The sequence below is a fragment of the Drosophila navojoa genome, chromosome 4 (genome assembly GCF_054131105.1).
Source record: "Drosophila navojoa isolate 15081-1374.11 chromosome 4, UAZ_NAV_1.0, whole genome shotgun sequence".
Classification (NCBI taxonomy): domain Eukaryota; kingdom Metazoa; phylum Arthropoda; class Insecta; order Diptera; family Drosophilidae; genus Drosophila; species Drosophila navojoa.
In genome coordinates, this window is record NC_142892.1 from 25586911 (window position 1) to 25607425 (window position 20515).

Genomic DNA, 20515 nt, shown 5'->3' on the forward strand with positions numbered 1-20515 from the left:
CAAGAAAAAAAGTATAGAATGGTTATTGATTACAGAAAGCTTAATAAAGAAACAATAGCAGACAAGTACCCTATTCCAGAAATAAACGAATTACTAGCACAACTTGGGAATAATAAAATTTGCTTGAGTACTTGACTTAAAAAGTGGTTTCCACCAAATTCCATTAAAAGAAGCAGATATTGAAAAGACCGCTTTCTCCGTAAACAACTGAAAATACGAGTTTACACGACTCCCTTTCGCCCTTTTCAAAGGGCGTTAGACGACATTCTCCGTGATCATATCGGCAAGATATGGTTCATATACATAGATGACATTATCATATTTAGCAAAGATAATGAAACCCATGCAGAAAATCTTGACACAACTCTCGAACTCTTCAAGAAGCTAACATGAAATGTCAGTTAGACAAATTCGAGTTCTTTAAAGACAAAGTAGAATTTCTCGGCTTTGTGATCTCAGAGAAAGGCGTCGAGACTAACCCAGACAAAATAGCAACCATAGCCAAGTATCCCTATCCAAAAACACTCAAAGATTTGAGATCTTTCCTCGGACTCTCTAGGTACTATAGAAGATTCATAAGAGATTTCGCTAAGTTGGCAAAACCACTTAGCTTTCTTTTAAGAGGGGAGGATGGACGAGTGTCCAAAAGCCAGTCTAAAACAAGTAAGAAAGCTCTAGTCGAGACTGCTCGACTACGAGATCCTCTGAACCCTTCGAGCAACTGAGCACACACACACGCATACAAACAAACACACGCACACACACACACATACACACACACACACGCATATACAGGCGATTGCGCTTGGGTTGCGCTGCAGTGTTGGCGATATTATGAGAACTTATTTCTGGAATAATTTAATTTCTAGACGTACGATCGTAATTAAGCTTTCAGAACGTAATCATGATGTATAAACGTATGTGTATACCGAAGCTCAAGTCTCTAGTATTTGATATACGACTTCTACAAAGATGAGGGTGAGGGGGTGGATATAGAGGCGGGGGGTAAATTTTAACAAAAACCGAAATTGTATAAAATATGTCTTAATATATATTTAAAATTTGGAAACTCTAGCTATAATGATGTAGGAGATATAATTTTTTAAGTGATCTTCGATAAGGTTTTTTATCGATAAAAAAATATCGGAATGAGTTATCGTTTTTTAGAGATAAACTCGATATGCGCGAGTTATGCAACCAATTAAAGTCGCACAAACAAATAACATAATTGTACAAAAAGCCAAAGCTGGACAAACAAATAAGCTTATGCATGGAAATGCTGATAACGACGAGATCAGCATAATCATGCAGAGGTACTTGAACCCAGATCAAATTTCAAAAGCATAAACAACGGAAACGTCGCCGTCGCTTACGTTGCAAATGTTCGATCAGCAATTTATGAAACAAACGAAATGGGCATTTGCATATGCCAAAGCAAATTATATTTTCAGTCTTAAGATTCAATTGTAACCGGACAGAAGTTCCAGTTCTAAAAGCTAATAAAGAAACCCACGATATCTAAAGATATCTGTTGTCATTTAATTCAACAAACTTAATCAAAATTTAAATCTAAATTTAAATAAATAAATAAAGATATCTAAAGATATCTAGCGAATAAAAATTCGTTCTTTCAACAAATATAATTGGCGCAGCCGAAATCGGACAAATACGTTCAGAATTAACCAAAGTTAATCCGCGAGAAATTTTTTAATTTAAACTACAATGGAAGCAGAGATGGATAATTTAAAAACAATATTGCTTCAACAAGAAGGAGAGTTGAACCTATTAAGGCAACAAAATCAACAACAACAACAACAACTACAACAGCAGCAGCAACAACAACAACAACAACTACAACAGCAGCAGCAACAACAACAACAACAACAACCAATCCAGTGGCTGTCAAACAAAGATATCATCCAGCAGTTTCGCCAGCTAAGGCAGCTCGACGACCAACATGATGTGTTGGCTTTTATAAAATCTGTGGAGTTCCTCATGACATTATGCCAGGGAGACGCATTACTGATCCGGTTTGGCACTAGCATCGTCGCTAATGAAAAGGTGTCGGGAACAGCAGCAAATTTCATCAGACAATTGGGGATGGAGCCTAGCTGGGACCAAATGAAGACCAAACTGATGGAGCAAATGCGACCCAGGATGACCTACGGGGACGTATTCGATAGATGTAGATTCATCAAAGTGAGTAGTTTAAGAGATTTGTTCCAGGAGTTTGAGAAAGCAAAGTGCGAAATAAATAAAATATATATGTTCGATGAATCCAAACCAGCCATGTATGAAAATGATAAAGTAGATAGAGATTTGTTAAACATGCTAATGAATAAAATAGACACTCCATTCAGGATTCATGTCGATCAGGGCATATCTATGCATGCTTTACAAACGAAATATTCAAATATTAAAGCACTGGACGATCCCAGAGCTATTTTACAGAAGTATAGAAAAAATTCGAACAATACCTATAACAAACAGGCTAACACTAACACTAGCACCACTCATAACAACGCAACCCAGAATAATCAGTTTACTAGTAATAATAACAATACCAAACAGAATCAGGGTGGCCGACCAAACACCAATAATAACGCCGGCCCACCTCAGAGTGACCAAGTCAACCAACAGTCGTATAACAGGTCACAACCCACCCAAAACCCAAATTTTAAACCTAACTATCGTATAACAACAAGAGTAACAACTCAAGACAGACAAGAATGTCTCATATGAGCGTTGACACTCAAAAGAATGATCCCACACCCATGGAGATTGGGACTTTAGAAGAAAATCAGGCAGAAGAAGAAGAGGAAGAACAGGTAAATTTTTTGATTCCTTGCCTAGAGCAACCTTACCCATAATAGTGTGGACAATAGGAAAAGAAAAAATTAAATGCTTAGTCGACACTGGTGCGACGACAAGCATCTTAAAATCAAGAATTCTCGAATTCCAATACCCCAAAACAGAACTCACCAAACCATGCTCTTATAAAACTCTTAACGGCATTAATGTCGTGAAATACACCGTAACAACACCATTTCCAAAAGAGATACCCTACTCGGGGACACTACAGTGGAAACTTATAGATTTCTCAAACAAAAATTTCTCAGCAATAATAGGCCAAAATTTCTTAAAAGCCTTCAATGCTCAAATCAACAACACAGAGCAATATGTACAATTACTCGATAGAAAATTTTATTTTTTGGATTACGAATACCCAGAAGCAATGTACAATGCTTGTGCTCTGCAACCCGTGAACAGAGAAGATATACGAGATCGCTTCAACCTCGCTCATTTAAATGACGAGGAACGTCGAGCCGTCGAAACCCTATTCGCGGAATTTGACGACTTATTTTTTCAAGAGGGGGACGTTTTGTCAGCAACAAACCAGATTTTCCATGAAATAATTACCACAGTGGATAGGCCTTTATATTCTAAAATATATAGATATCCCCAAATACATGAAAAAGAAATAAATAGACAGATAAAGGAAATGCTTGAGCAGAACATAATAAAAAAGAGTAACTCACCCTACAACAGTCCCTTATGGATCGTCGAGAAAAAACTCGATAATTCAGGGTCAAAAAAGTTCAGAATCGTCATAGATTACCGTAAATTAAACGAATTCACGGTCAATGACAGATTTCCAATCCCTAATCTAAACTCTCTATTGGATAAATTAGGTAGATCCCAATATTTCACAACCCTCGATCTGGCGAAGGGTTTTCACCAAATTCTCGTAAGAGAGGAAGACAGACCAAAAACGGCATTTTCAACACCGTCAGGTCACTATGAGTTTGTCAGAATGCCGTTCGGACTAAAAAATGCTCCATCGACATTCCAGAGGCTCATGAATGAAGTCTTGAAAGATCATATTAATGACAACTGTGTCGTCTACATGGACGACATATTAATTTTTAGCACCTCCCTTCAGGAACATATGACCACCCTAAGGAAAATATTTAGAACCTTGAAGGAGGCAAATTTGAAAATTCAAGTAGATAAGTGTGACTTTCTTAAGAAAGAAACACAATTTCTTGGCCACATCCTGACCACTCACGGTATTAGACCGAACCCAGACAAAGTAAATATTATACAAAATTTAAAATTACCCAAAACGGCAAAACAAATTAAATCATTCCTGGGAATGACAGGATTTTACAGAAAGTTCGTTAGGGATTATGCAAAAATAGCATTCCCCATGTCAAGGTATCTGAAGAAAAACGAGACGATCAACACTGACGACCCAAGCTATATAGCTGCATTCGAAAAGTTGAAGACACTAGTTACAAACAGTCCAGTCCTACGATACCCAAATTTTTCCAAAAAATTCACTGTCACTACAGACGCCAGTAATTTCGCGGTGGGAGCAGTGCTATCTCAAGAGAGCCACCCAATCGCATATGCATCCCGAACATTAAATCAACATGAATGCAACTACTCGACTATAGAGAAAGAGCTTCTAGCCATAGTGTGGGCCGTAAAGTACTTTCGACCGTATGTTTATGGTAGAGAATTCGACCTCGAGAGCGATCACCAACCCTTAAAATGGCTGATGGCTAAATATACGGGCAAAGATATAAGCCCAAGATTGCAGAGATGGCTCATTAATCTAGGGGAGTACAATTTCCATATAGAATACATAAAAGGAAAAAATAATAATATTGCTGATTTTTTGAGTAGGATTAAAGAAGACGATATTAACCTAATGGAGGCCGAATCAACAGACGAAGAAGACAACAAATCCCTGACTGAAACAGTTCACTCTAACGAAGAGGATCAGGGTTTTAACATGTCCATACTAGAAACGGCAGTCAACAGATTCAAAACACAAATAATTTTCACAGAAAAGAAACCCAACACCATAGTACAAGTGTTTGGCAGAAAGAGAATTTATATTAGCAAAAAAGACTTGGAAAACAACCAAGCAGTAAACCTCCTCAGACGAGAAATAACAGCAGGAAAGATAGGAGTTTTTTCACACCTAAGCGACCATGAATTTTACCAATTTCAAAAAATATTAACAAAGGAATACACTTCCAATCCAAAAGTAAGGTTCGTAAAATGTACCAGGTTCGTTACAGACATAGAGTCTGAAGATGAGTTGCACACCCAAATAGCTCTGTATCATAAAAACGAGAGTGGCCATTGCGGGATAGTTGCTACCTATCAGAAACTTAAACTTAAAATTTACCATCCCAATCTTAAAACACATATCCACAGAATAATAAATAATTGCGACGTTTGCAGTGGTGGGAAATATGATAGGAAACCCATTAAAAACAACTTCCACCTAACAGAAACACCAAAAACCTGCAACGAGATAATACATGTGGACACATATGTGAATTCAAAACAATCTTTCACAATATTCATTGACAAATTCTCAAAACACGCCACTTGCTTGCCACTGACCGATAGAAATAGTATCACAATAGTAGAACACATTCAACAGTTCTTGTCCATAAAAGGGAAAGTCCAGAAATTTGTCTTCGACAACGAATTCAATAGCTTGAACGTCAGAGAATTCCTGGAAAAAGAAGGCATAGAATACCACTCAACAAAGCCAAATAGTCATACTGGCAATAGCGATGTCGAAAGACTTAATAATACATTGACAGAGAAAATTCGTACACTAAATATAGAAGAGAAAAGACCTATAATTGAACAAATGGCCAGAGCTGTATACTTTTACAACAATACACACCACACCACCACAAAATCTACACCGTTCGAAGTACAAAACCATAAAGTCGATCACAAAGAATTATATGACAGAATGACAGCACAAAAAGCTGGAAAAATAGCAAAGCTAAACAATAACAGGGAAACTTACATAGAAACCAGAACAGAAGGATTTATAAAAAATTACAAAAACCTAAGACACAAGGAGAAACCCAAATTTAGGAAAACAAAATTACAAAACATCCATACAACAAACATTAAAAGACCTACAAAATTTTCAGATAACGTTGACACTCCTCATCATGTGCCTGTTGCCAACACTGTCGACGGCAATGATCAACATAACCTCGATCCAGGTTGAAACCGGATTCATATCGCTGGGGGAAAGTACGGTGGAGCTGGTTAGCGAGTTCAAAATGGTCCTACATATAATAAGTCCAAAAGAAATATTAGAATTAACCAACATAATCCAGAATAATACGAAAATTCTGGTTAAGAAAGATAAGCATAGGCTAGATACAGAGATAGAAACTATAAAAATCAAAATAAGATCCATAACCCCAAATTCGCTAGCAAGACAAAAACGCGGCCTTATCAACGCAATAGGAAAAACTCAGAAGTGGCTCACCGGTCTCATGGATGATGACGATAGGGAAATCATTATGAATCATCTCCTTAATAACCAAGAAAACCAAAATAACATATTTAACAATATTAACAAACAAGTAAAAATAAATAACGACTTACAAAATTCTATTAACACACTTAAAGAAGTAATATTGGATGACAGGGAAAAAATAACCAAAACTCTTAACAACATTGAGACATATAATACCATGCTCAGAACAGACATAATGTATCATGACCAGCTGTTGAAGTTGAAATTTTTGCATGATAAAGTAGACACCATCTTGGACACAATAGCGTCAGCTAAATATAACCTCTTTCACCCCTCAATACTAACGAACGAAGAGTTTATACTCTATAATATAGATTTTTACAAAATTAAATTAATTCGCATGGGAGTCATGACCTATGACACTAATATAATCATAGCAATCAAAATACCAACTAACATAATAACTACCACAGTATTCTTAATAACCCCACTAACTAATCAGAAGAACAAAAGAATCGACATGAGTCCCGAAAGAGTAATAAAAATAGAGAACAAAACTTATACATACGAGGAACAGAAAACAATAAATGAACTCAAGCTTAGCTCTAACTGTATAATTAAAAGAAATTGTAAAATGATAGAAGATGTAGAATTTAAGACAAAATTAATAAACGAAGGTACATTGTTAATAAGTAATGCACAAGATAATGAAATTCAATACAATTGCAACAATACCACCAAGAGCGAAATATTAAGAGGAAACTTCCTCATAGAATTCACAAATTGCACAGTCCTCATAGATGAAACATACTACAAAAATAGCCAAGAAATTTATATACAATCATTTGCCAATGAAGAAGAGGAGGAAAACTCATTTAACTTCACCGAAAAGCTGACGTTTAAAGAAATCGTATTAAAAGAAATAGAAAACACAAAAACAATTAAAAGAATAAAAATACAAACAATAGTTTCCAACAGTTTTGGCATAGTATCAATTACTCTTGTACTCCTCTTCATAGGAATATATTCCTATAATAAATGTAAAAGAGGAATCCAGGAGAATCCCTCATCAAAGGGGGGAGGAGTTATGCAACCAATTAAAGTCGCACAAACAAATAACATAATTGTACAAAAAGCCAAAGCTGGACAAACAAATAAGCTTATGCATGGAAATGCTGATAACGACGAGATCAGCATAATCATGCAGAGGTACTTGAACCGAGATCAAATTTCAAAAGCATAAACAACGGAAACGTCGCCGTCGCTTACGTTGCAAATGTTCGATCAGCAATTTATGAAACAAACGAAATGGGCATTTGCATATGCCAAAGCAAATTATATTTTCAGTCTTAAGATTCAATTGTAACCGGACAGAAGTTCCAGTTCTAAAAGCTAATAAAGAAACCCACGATATCTAAAGATATCTGTTGTCATTTAATTCAACAAACTTAATCAAAATTTAAATCTAAATTTAAATAAATAAATAAAGATATCTAAAGATATCTAGCGAATAAAAATTCGTTCTTTCAACAAATATAATTCGCGCGATATATATGGACATTTAAAAAAAAAGTTGAAGTCTCTAGCTCTTATATCTTCTGAGATCGAGGCGTTCATACATACGGACAGACGGACGGACGGACAGACAGACAGACGGACAGGGCCAAATCGACTCAGCTCGTCGCCCTGATCAAGAATATATATACTTTGTGGGGTCTGCCACGCCTCCTTCTGCTTGTTACATACATTTCAAGAAAACCATTATACCCTGATTTCCCATTTTCAATGGGTTCAGGGTATAACAAGTAAGAAAGCTCTAGTCGAGACTGCTCGACTACGAGATCCCCTGAACCCTACAAGGAACTGATATTTCAATAATAATTAGCACACACACGCACACACACACACACACACACACACACACGCATACAAACAACACACACGCACACACATACACATACAAACAAACACACGCACACACACGCATATATAGGCGATTGCGCTTGGGTTGCGCTGCAGTGTTGGCAATAAATGAAAACTTATTTGTTGAATAATTTAATTTCTAGACGTACGATCGTAATGAAACTTTCAGAACATAATTATAATATTTAAATGTATGTGTATACCGAAGGACAAGTCTCTAGTATTTGTTATACGACTTTTACAAAGATGAGGGTCAGAGGGCGGATTTAGGCGTGGGGGGTAAACTTTAACAAAAACCGAAATTGTATAAAATTCATCTTAATATACATTTTAAATTTGGAGACTCTATCTTGAAAGATGTAGGAGATATAATTTTTAAACTGATCTTCGATAAGGTTTTTTATCGATAAAAAAGTATCGGAATGAGTTATCGTTTTTTAGTGATAAACTCGATATGCGCGTGATATATACGGACATTTTAAAAAAAAGTTGAAGTCTCTAGCTCTTTAATATCTTCTGAAATCGACGCGTTCATACATACGGACGGACGGACGGACGGACGGAGAGACAGACGGACAGGGCTAAATCAACTCAGCTCGTCGCCCTGATCAAGAATATATATACTTTGTGGGGTCTGCCACGCCTCCTTCTGCCTGTTACATACTTTTAACAAAACCATTATACCCTGATTTCCCATTTTCAATGGGTTCAGGGTATAATAAAATGTCGTGAATTATATGTCCAAGATATTGAGGTATGGGTGTTTCATTTAGTTTAGGGTTGTTCGGTTGTCTGTCGTATTTTTCTTCTTTACAAACTTGACATTGTTTGACTAATGCCGCTATTTTCTGTTTCATTTTAGGGAAGTAATGGGTTTCTGATAATTGTTTTTTATTTTCTATTGCGTTGCGGTGAGCTCTATTGTGTATTTTTAGTATATGTTCATCCTATTCTGTTTCGTTAGTCAAGTCCTGGGTGAATCTGATTTTATAATTCCTAAAGTGTTTGGGGTATATTTGTTCTATTCCGTTAATTACAGAAGGGCTTAAATATTTTTTGAATATCTGAACTAGGTTATTTTCTGTGAGCTCTTGTCTAGTTATTAGGTGTCTATGGGAAGTTGGGAAAGGAATTTGAAATTTATAGTCGTCTGTGTTTGCTTTGTTTAAGAATATTTGTTTCTTGAATACGTTTATCGGGACCTCCATACTAGGTATTAAGTTATGGCTTGAACTTTCTGCGCTATGCTGAGTGGATGTTACTGAATTGATTTGGTTTATTCTTGACAATGCGTCTGCTACTGTGTTATCCCTGCCTGGTTTATAAAGGAGTTCATAGTCAAACTCTTCTAGGTACGTTTTCCATCTTTTGATTCGAGCGTTGCCATTCCAACTGCTAAGCGAATGTGTAAGTGGTTGATGGTCTGTGTATATTTTTACTTTTGCTTTACCGTAAAGGTAATTTTTGAGGGCTTTTAGTGGCCAAATAATCGCCAACATTTCTTTTTCATTAGTGGCGTAATTTTCTTCAGATTTTGATAATGTTCTTGAAAGGAAGCATATGGGTCGTTTATTCTGAGATAAGACTGCTCCAATTGCATAATTGGATGCGTCTGTTGTTAATTGAAATTCCTTATTGAAGTCTGGGTATTGTAAAATGACTTCATTGGATATTAGAGCGTTTTTGATTTTGTCAAAGGAATCAATGGCTTCTTGATTGAGATTAATTAGTTTTTTTGAAGACTGGCTTTTGGACACTCGTCCATCCTCCTATATCCTATATATACTTTGTGGGGTCTGCCACGCCTCCTTCTGCCTGTTACATACATTTTAACAAAACCATTATACCCTGATTTCCCATTTTCAATGGGTTCAGGGTAAAAAAACGTTTGACATTTATAGACTACTCGTAATAATGGCGATGATGGTACAACCTATCGAACCGAATATGGACATAACGAATCATACGGAAGCACAAACCGTAACGATCTACGACGGACTAGGCAAAATACAAACAATGACAACAAGATTCATTCACATTATTAACTTAGGCAAAATTAAAGAAGCTTTAGAGCAAATAGATTTTCATACGGAAAAAGATTTAAAATTTAGCAGTTTATACTACACCTTGCAACACGAAATTAACCAAACTCACTTGACTTTACGCACTATAGAATACGACATTAACAAGAGAACAACAAGGGCCATTAATATGCTAGGCAGAGCTTGGAAATACATAGCAGGCAACCCAGATCATGATGACTTCGTGCAGATAGAAGAACATATTAATAAAGTCATAGATAACAATAACAAACAAGTAATAATAAACTCACAGTTAGAACAAAGAATAAATAAGTTGACCACAGTTACCAATACCCTTACAAACAATATACGGATAGATGATAAATTCACACTGCTGATCCTCAACAACTTCGATGGAATGGTGACATCGACGACAACAAGTACATGGTTAAATGGCACCTACGTCATTCGCCTTACCAACGAGTCCATTTCATTGGCAACCGGACTTTCAACAACTTAGAGAGCAGCACACTGAGAGTCGGCTCCTCGATAATCCAGATGACACCAGAAGAATCGAGACGACTCCAAATTCTATCACTAAAAGCTTTGCAGGCATTACACATCAACAATAGCCAACGACTAGAACACCTAAAACTTACGACACATGCAATATCAGCACCAAGACGAACCATAGAAAACATACGACATTCCCTTCTTTTAATGATCGCTTGAGGACAAGCTCAAATCAAAGGGGGAAGAGTTAACAACAAATATATTCTTCAAGTTAAAAACAAAAATTTTCTGCATTGCAAAAAACCCAATGGGAATTCTTGCAACACAAATAAAATTTGTTCTTGAATAAAACGGACTGCGTTTCAGCAATAAAATATCTTTTTTTACCGTTTTAATAAAGAGAGAACTTAACTTGTATAAGTGTTTATGTGTTAGCTTAAGAGTCTGGCGTGAGTCGCAGACGGAGAGGGGGTACTGTGTCCACTTGTTTACGAAACAGTCGCGCATGTAAAGTATGCCGACTCAGCGGAGTTAGTACTCGCGCTCTGTTAAGGCGAGTTATTTATGAATATTGCAGTTTAATTGTAACAATGTATTTGTGACATTCTTTGTATATGTATATATATATTTTACTGAGTACAGTGAACATTTGATAAAGTGGACATACTACAGGTTGTGCAGAGTGCCTTTCTTTCAGATTCATAAGGGTATATACCCCCGTTGGTGTTCTTGTTATAATCTTCCTTTGGCATTATAGCCCGGTAGTTAAGGTTTCTCTTTTTATATTCGTTTCCGCCGTTACTTTGTTGGTAGGTTCGTTTGTCCGATTTTCTATAGCCCTTGTCTAGAAGTGCTAGGATTCGAATCTTCGATTCTACGGTTCTGGTTTTGTCTCTTCTGTGCGTTTTGAGTAAAATAAATTTCACGCCCATCATTTCAAAGCCCATTCTAGAGCTTCTCGAAGATTTGTGTGTTTCATTGCACTGACTGCTGTACCTTAGGGACCCTTGATACCTGATAGGAATGAGTTCAGACAAACGTCTGTGAAGGGTCTTTTCTTGGTCTTTATCAGGCTCGGGTCTATTTCTTTTGTGTCGGTTAGTCTAAATAGTGCGAGTCTAATCTCGCAAACCTTGTCATAATGTTTTTGAATTGGGAGTGGATTTTGTAATAGGCTATGTAATCCGAACATAAGGGTGGGTTCATCTCTTTTGTCTGCGCAATGCAGTAAGAGTGCCTCTTTAATCTCATCCTAGTTGAGATTAGCCCCTTCTTCAATGATTGCTCCATTGGCCTTTCCTTCGATTTTATTTGTCAATTTCTTTACTTTGCCGATAGTCGACATGAATTTTAGGAGATAAAATTGTGTGTGATTATATGTATAATGTACAGATATGATTACTTAATACTAATTTTTGATTTTTATTTTCTCGATTATATGTAAAATCCGCAATATAGACTTCTTCAATAAATTTGTGTGTGTAAATTATATGGTTAATACTAGTATTATACTTTTCATCGTGGTTGGTTGGATCGGCTGCGCCAGTTACCAGTTGCTGCTGGTGATGGGGAAAATAAAGGATGGTGTGTATCCTCCAAGAATGGTGCATCCTTCAACAATTGTTCAAACAAAAACAAGGTTGTTCAATTTTTAAGTTTCTTGATTTATTTACAAAATCTGAACTGAACTAAACTGTACAGAATAATGAGCTTATATCTCTACCCTAAGCCAGCTTGTCGAAATTAGTTGTTGCAATTTGTTGTTTATAGAAGTCTTCACATTGTAGCCAGGCAGAAGGTGTCGTGGCAGACCCCACAAAGTATATATATTCTTGATTAGGGCGACAAACTATGTCGATTTGGCGCTGTCCGTCTGTCCGTCTGTCTGTATGTATGAACGCGTCGATTTCAGAAGATATAAGAGCTAGAGACTTCAACTTTTTTTTAAAATGTCCGTATATATCACGCGCATATCGAGTTTATCACTAAAAAACGATAACTCATTCCGATACTTTTTTATCGATAAAAAACCTTATCGAAGATCAGTTTAAAAATTATATCTCCTACATCTTTCAAGATAGAGTCTCCAAATTTAAAATGTATATTAAGATGAATTTTACACAATTTCGGTTTTTGTTAAAATTTACCCCCGCCCCTACGTCCACCCCCTCACCCTCATCTTTGTAAAAGTAGTATATCAAATACTAAAGACTTGTGCTTCGGTATACACATAAATTTAAACATTATGACTACGTGCTGAAAGTTTCATTACGATCGTACGTCTAGAAAATAAATTATATATATGTATATATATATTGCCAACATTGCAGCGCAACCCAAGCGCAATCGCCTGTATATGTGCGTGTGTGTGTGTGTGCTTGTGTTTGCTTACTAAATTGAGGTACCGACTAAACACCTTATGGTCAGATACTCCTTAAGGCAATTACAAATAAAATCGAAGGAAAGGCCAATGAAGCAATCATTGAAGAAGGGGCTAATCTCAACTAGGATGAGATTAAAAAGGCACTCTTACTGCATTGCGCAGACAAAAGAGATGAACCCACCCTTATGTTCGGATTACATAACCTATTACAAAATCCACTCCCAATCCAAAAACTTTATGACAAGGTTTGCGAGATTGGACTCGCACTATTTAGACTAACCGACACAAAAGAAATAGACCCGAGCCTGATAAAGACCAAGAAAAGAAAAGGGTCCCTAAGGTACAGCAGTCAGTGCAATGAAACCCACAAACCTTCGAGAAGCTCTAGAATGGGCTTTGAAAGAGCGTGAAATTTATTTCACCCAAAACGCACAGAAGAGACAAAACCAGAACCGTAGAATCGAAGATTCGAATCCTAGCACTTCTAGACAAGGGCTATAGAAAATCGGACAAACGAACCTACCAACAAAGTAACGGCGGAAACGAATACAAAAAGAGAAACCTTAACTACCGGGCTATAATGCCAAAGGAAGATTATAACAAGAACACCAACGGGGGTATATACCCTTATGAATCTGAAAGAAAGGCACTCTGCACAACCTGCAAACTGAAGCTCAATTACATAACTACAATAACCAGCCAAATTTTCAGGCAAAAGCCTCCAAGAACAATCAGAATACTTTATAAATAGAAATCTAGGATCTCCCCTCCCATAAGTTTCTGATCTACTGGAGCAACCTCCTCCTTTATCAACGCAAAAGTAATTACACTATCAAATATAATACAAACTACAAAAGCCTGTCTATATTAAGACAGCATTAAAGACACACAATTACACACCAAAACAAACCTAAAGCTTTTCAATGAATTTTCCGACCCTACCGCATACCCAATGCTATTGTTTTGTGGTATGCACATATCGAGAGCTCACTGGGCTCACCACTATGTCAAGTATATACTGTCTATATACCAATAATTGTTCACACTAGAAGGCAACGACACTTACTCATTATTGCATAAACTTATTCATATTCAAGTGCAGTTCAAGTACACCGAAATATGACATACTAAGAGTGTATCGAACCCCAAACAAGCCGACGCATCATGAATACCATGCAGTGACCGCTTGCAGAATATATGTATGTGCATAACACGCTTTACTCTAATAGCTTACTTTTCACTTCTTATATATAAGCTACCTATGTTAGTATTACATATTACATATATACAACAGGCAGCGCTGCCACTGAAGCCAGCGACACCCCAGGTTAAGTTATACTTAAATGTGTATAAAAAGAACAGAAAGAACAGAACAGTAAAGTCGTCGGAAGCGATAGTCGCTCCTATCAACGAAAACAAATCCCGTGCGTTTCCCTTTCTTACATGGCGACCGTGGCATGGGTCCTGGAGGACCTATGATTATAAACTGCACATCGGGGGACTTCAAATAAGCGGCAAAAAAAGGAACCAAAAACTCAGCGAACGGAGGACAACGGGATAAATAAAGAATATTATTGGAACCAAAAATACGCAGAACTCCCAAAGCTGAGAAAAACCTGCCCAAACGACTGCGAGAGACCACTGTGCTCCACGGAAAAGAGACCCGACAGCGGTTCCAAGTGCGCGAGTTATCGCCAACGGCTCTACGTCGCCCCCTTCAAAGCCCGCTCGTACTATTCTGACTTGACCAACAATGTCATCGAACTCTTACATTGTTGACCACTCCACTTAAAGCACTTGACAATATTTAGCTGATGCAACAGAAATCGATGTAAACAATTTCTGAATCTTTGACTCGACATCCGGCAATAAACCGAATCAGCGGTCCCACATTACGTAGCCCTTAGATTTATACATAATGTACCTCTGTACATTAGCCTGTAGCCTCTGCGTAGGCATATATAAAGCAAGATTGAATAAACCACACTTCACTTGGGAGCGAACTCACAGAAAGAGCGGTCGTGTTTTATTCAAGTATTTTCTCACAGTTCAAGTGCAAAGTCAAAACTACTTAAAAATACAAGAAAACCCTTACAAACCAAACCACGTTCACACTCGGGACAACCCAGGAAGCCAGAGACTCACAGGACTGGACTGGTAATTCGCGCAACAATAATTTTAGTTTTTATACACTAATAACAATGCACTGCGATGCATAACACACACAAATAACAAGAAAAAATAACTTTGTAAAATTGAGCGACATCAAAGTTGCCCGATTAGAGTAGGCCCGTGAAGCCATACGCAAATAATAGGTAGGAAATATGTAAAAACACATACACTCATGTACGAATGTATAAACTATAATAACATCAACAAATCAGTAGAAACGAATTTAGAATCATTTAAAACCACAAAAATTACAATATATAAAAATCCAATGATGGGTTTAATAGATACAAAGACAATGGACTCCACTGCGAATGTAATTAATAGAGTTGAAGTAGAGACTCAAGATCTTTTTACGATAACTGTAACCTGTTCAATGGGTTCAGGGTATAAAAAGAGAACTGTTTTCTATGCTGCCATTCAAATTAAGAATAAATGCTCTTTATGTGCGACTCTTTGCTTAAATTAGAAAACCTTTTTGAAAAATTAACCTTAAATGAGACTAGATTAAAAATGAATGAAGATTAAGTAAAATTGTTGGTAGGCGAAGCTGTTGAAAATTCACGAAGAGAGTTTGAGGCCGAATTAAATAATATAAAAGCCAAGTTAGTGGTATATCCAATAAACCGGCTGCAAAAACGTGGGAAAAAGTTAAAATTGTGCCGGCAATAAAATGTGAAGAAACACTTGATGCTGTGAAAACTCTTCCCCATTTTTCTGGGCAACCCGGTACATACGTGTTTCGGCGCGACGCAGCGCATAATGTGTATGAGATTTTTAAAGAGTTTCATGGGAGCTCACGCCACCTTCAAGCTGTAACAATTATAAGAAATAAAATTAGAGGTGCTGCAGACGGTGTATTATCATCTTTTAGTACAGTGCTCAATTTCGATGCGATAATTGCTAGGTTGGATTTTACTTACTCGGATAAGCGTCCGGCTTACCTTATTGAACAGGAATTGTCAACATTGAGACAGGGAACAAAGACAATCCTCGAGTTTTACGACGAAATAGAGAAAAAACTTACGCTGTTAACTAATAAGACTATTATGACTTACGAAGCAGATATTGCTAACGCAATTAATGAAAAATATAGGGGCGACGCATTGAGGGTATTTATATCTGGATTAAAAAAACCCCTATGCGATATAGTATTTGCATCTAGGCCCTCTGATCTACCATGCGCACTTGCACTAGCAGAAGAAGTTGGTGCAAACCATGAACGTTATACTTTTGCCTCGCATTTTGCAAAAGGTTCGTCTGAAACGTTTACGAGGAGTAGGCAACCAACTCAAAGAATCACTAACTCAGAATCGGTGACAGGCATTCGCAATCCACATTTATCTAACAGGCAAACGACTTCAGTTAGTGACTCAAACGCTGTAGCACAGACCGATGACAACCAGAAATTGCTAAAAGGTAACATCACGCCGGTTGTTACTCAGTCTTTGGGCGAACCAATGGATGTGGACCCTTCTACGTCTCGTTTTAGACAAAACACGTCGTACCCAAGTCGAGGCCAATCGGGCAGGCAACATTCTAATTTTCAGCAATGGGTTAATAATCCACCTGATCGTCAAAGTTTAAAAACTAATCATTTAAGAATTAATCATCTGAGTGAAGAAAAGTCTGATCTTGATGAGGTATACAACGATCGTGGCGAACAAGAAGTAGCAGATATCGAAGAAGATCAGGTTAATTTTTTAGTGGCAGTTCCCTTCTGCCATGGATATCTAGATATGTAGGGGGGAAAGAACTAAAAGGTATCCGGCAGACTGATAGGAAATTTTCTGTAAAATCCCTACATGGAACTACATTTATAACCCGTAAATGTAGAATCAACGTATTTGGAGTAACTTCCGATTTTTTTATTCTCCTAAATCTTATATCGTTTGATGGCGTTATAGGGCTCGATTTATTGGAAAAAGTTAATGCGACTTTGAATTTCAAAACTAAACTTATCACTCATGACTATGGTAGTGAAACTATACAGTTTCTGACTTTAGAAAGTTAAATGCAAAAACTATTGAGGACTCATATCCCATTCCAAACATCGAATTTATTATGTCCAATCTGGGCGATTTCAATTTCTTCACGACGCTTGACCTTAAATCAGGGTTCCACCAAATCGAGCTTTCAGAGCGAGACCGAGAAAAAACAGCCTTTTCGGTTAGCAGTGGAAAATATGAGTTTTGTCGCCTCCCTTTTGGACTAAAAAATGCTCCCAGTGTGTTTCAAAGAGCGATTGATGATGTTCTGCGAGAACATATTGGGAAATATTGTTTTGTTTATATTGATGACGTTATCATTTTTTCTAAAACTATGGAGGAGCACCTAAAACATATAAAGTTGATACTATTAAGCCTTTATGCATCAAATATGAGGGTATCGGCTGAGATATCAACATTTTTTGAAGTTGAGTATCTGGATTTCGTAGTTAGTCGCAGGGGAATTAAAACTTGCTAAAAGCTCTGCGATCCTTGTTAGGATTGTCTGGTTACTATAGGCGATTTATAAGGGATTACTCAAAGATTGCGAAGCCATTGACCAGTATTCTTAGAAGCGAAAATGGTAGTATCCCAGGGTCACAGTCCAAAAAGATAGTAATTTCATTAGATGAGAGTCAACGAGAAGCGTTTAATAAACAAAAACAAATTTTGGTCTCAGAGTAGGTTATGCTCGCGTATCCAAATTTTCGTAAGCCCTTTGAGCTTACAACCTACGCTTCTTCAAATGCGTTGGGTGCAGTCTTGTCTCAAGATGATCGTCCCGTCACAATGATTTCAAGAACTCTTCAAAAAGCAGAAGAGCATTATGCGACCAACGAGAGAGAGTTGCTTGCTATTGTTTGGGCTATTAAAACGCTAAGAAATTATCTTTGTGGAGTAAAGGGCCTTAAGATCTATACGGATCATAAGCCCCTGACCTATGCCGTATCGGATCGAAATCCGAATTGAAAAACCCAAGATAGAAGGCAGTTCATTGAGGATTACGGTGCCACACATCTCTATAAGCCCGGAAAAGAGAATCAAGTTGTCGCCAATATTTAAACTATACTGAAGAAGATAATAGTTCGGACATGGCAACAATTCAAAGCGAGGAATCTTATTCAAATACTATGGAATCCGTTAACAGGCCAGTCAACTGCTACGCCAACCAAATAATTTTTGAGCAGGGAAAAACACCTTCTAAGCGAACTATTTTGTTTGGCAAGAAAATACGGCATATTATAGTTTTTACCGATTTTCAGAGCTTAATTAACACGGTGCATGACTGCGATAAACAGGTTAAATTAGTTAAATGCAATTAAGTGTGAATTGTCAGTTCTTGGTAAAATTCAGGATCTGGTTGAGCTTTTCCCTAAATCTTGTTTCCGACACACCGAAAATATGGTTACTGACGTTTTTAACCCTAACGAGCAGCTCGAAATTATTAACCAGGAACATAATAGAGCTCATAGAGCTCCCCAAGAAAACGTAAAACAAATTATTTTTTTCCCAAAGTGGAGAAAAAGGCAACGGAAGTTGCTTTAAACTGTAGTATTTGTTTGCAGGCAAAGTATGCAAAGACCCCTATTCCAGCATATGTCGGGGAACTTCTGCACGTTGACATTTACTATACGGACTCAACTATTTCCTGACATGCGTGGACAAATTATCTAAGTTTGCAATAGTGCAAAAAATAGCATCTCGTACAATTTTGGATGTAAAAATACACCGTCTTTCTGCAGCTGTTAAATATATTTTCTCGAACAAAAACTATTTATTGTGACGAGCGGTCTTTAATCTCTAATACTGTTGTATCATGTCTTCGTGACCATTTCGGTATAACAATTGCAAGTGCGGGCAGGTCGAGAGATTTCAAAGCACCTTAAGCGAAATTGGTAGATGTCTAAAGTTAGCAAAAGGAATCGAGAATACAGCAGACATTATTTTACTAACCACTATAGAATACAATAGAACTGTTCATTCGGTAACAGGGCAGAAACCAATCGACTTATTTAATTCAAATGTAGAAGAGTCTGAAGCGGCTATGAATCAGGCTAGAAAAGCTCAAGAAACTTAATTATTAAATCATAATAAGAAAACTGTTGATCGCAAATATAAACAAGTAAGAAGACTCTAGTCGAGACTGCTCGACTACGAGATACCCTGAACCCTCCAAGCTGATATTCTTATCATTCTGCACTACTTTTATGCGCGCACACATACATACACATGCATCCACCCTCAGGCGCCCGCGCTCTGCTAACTGCGCAGTAAGCAGCGACTGCGCTTGGGCTGCGCTGCAAAGCACAAGCCTCTAGTACTTGAAATACGTTTTTTACAAATTGTGGGCGAAGGGGGCGTGGTATCCAAAATCTGTTGATTACAAAATGTTTGTATTCATCATATATATATACACAGTAAATTTTAAGTCTCCACGTCTAATAGTACTCCGATGAGGCTCAAAAAACAAATTCACATTTTCGATTATTCTCGATAAAACAGTTATCGGATGAGTTATCGAAAAAATAAAGCAAACTCGTACTCGTATGGTATACACGAGTATGCACGCAAAATTTCAGCTCTCTAGCTCTCATATCTTCTGAGATCTCGGCGTTCATACGGACAGACGGACGGACGGACGGACAGGCGGACAGGGCTATATCAACTCAGCTCGTCGTGCTGGCCAAGAATATATATACTTTATGGGGTCTGCGATGATTCCTTCTGCCTGTTACATACTTTTTCACAAAAACATTATACCCTGATTTCCCATTTTCAATGGGTTCGACGATTTGGCCAGACATGGAAAAAAAACCCCACCTTGTCATGGCTTTGTGCAGAATGGCGGGTGACGATTGGAAGCTGATCATATTCTACGAAACCGAGGACTACCACGATTGAGGGGGGAATAGTTATCATGTAAAGCTTTATAAATCCAAAGTAACATTCGATACAGAAGCTTAAAAGCTATCACTCGAAGCTTTGTTTCCACAAAGCTATTCTCAGTTGATAGCACTATCATTGAATCTCCCTGTGGTTATCACTCGAAGCTTTGTCCCCACAAAGCTATTCTCAACTGATAGCACAAACGTCAATGTGGTTGCTGCCACGGTAGTCCGATTATTGGCGGAAATGCAATGGATATATGTCCACCCATCGGGGCTGTGGCAAAACACAAAAGTTTATATCTCCTAAAGTATAAGAA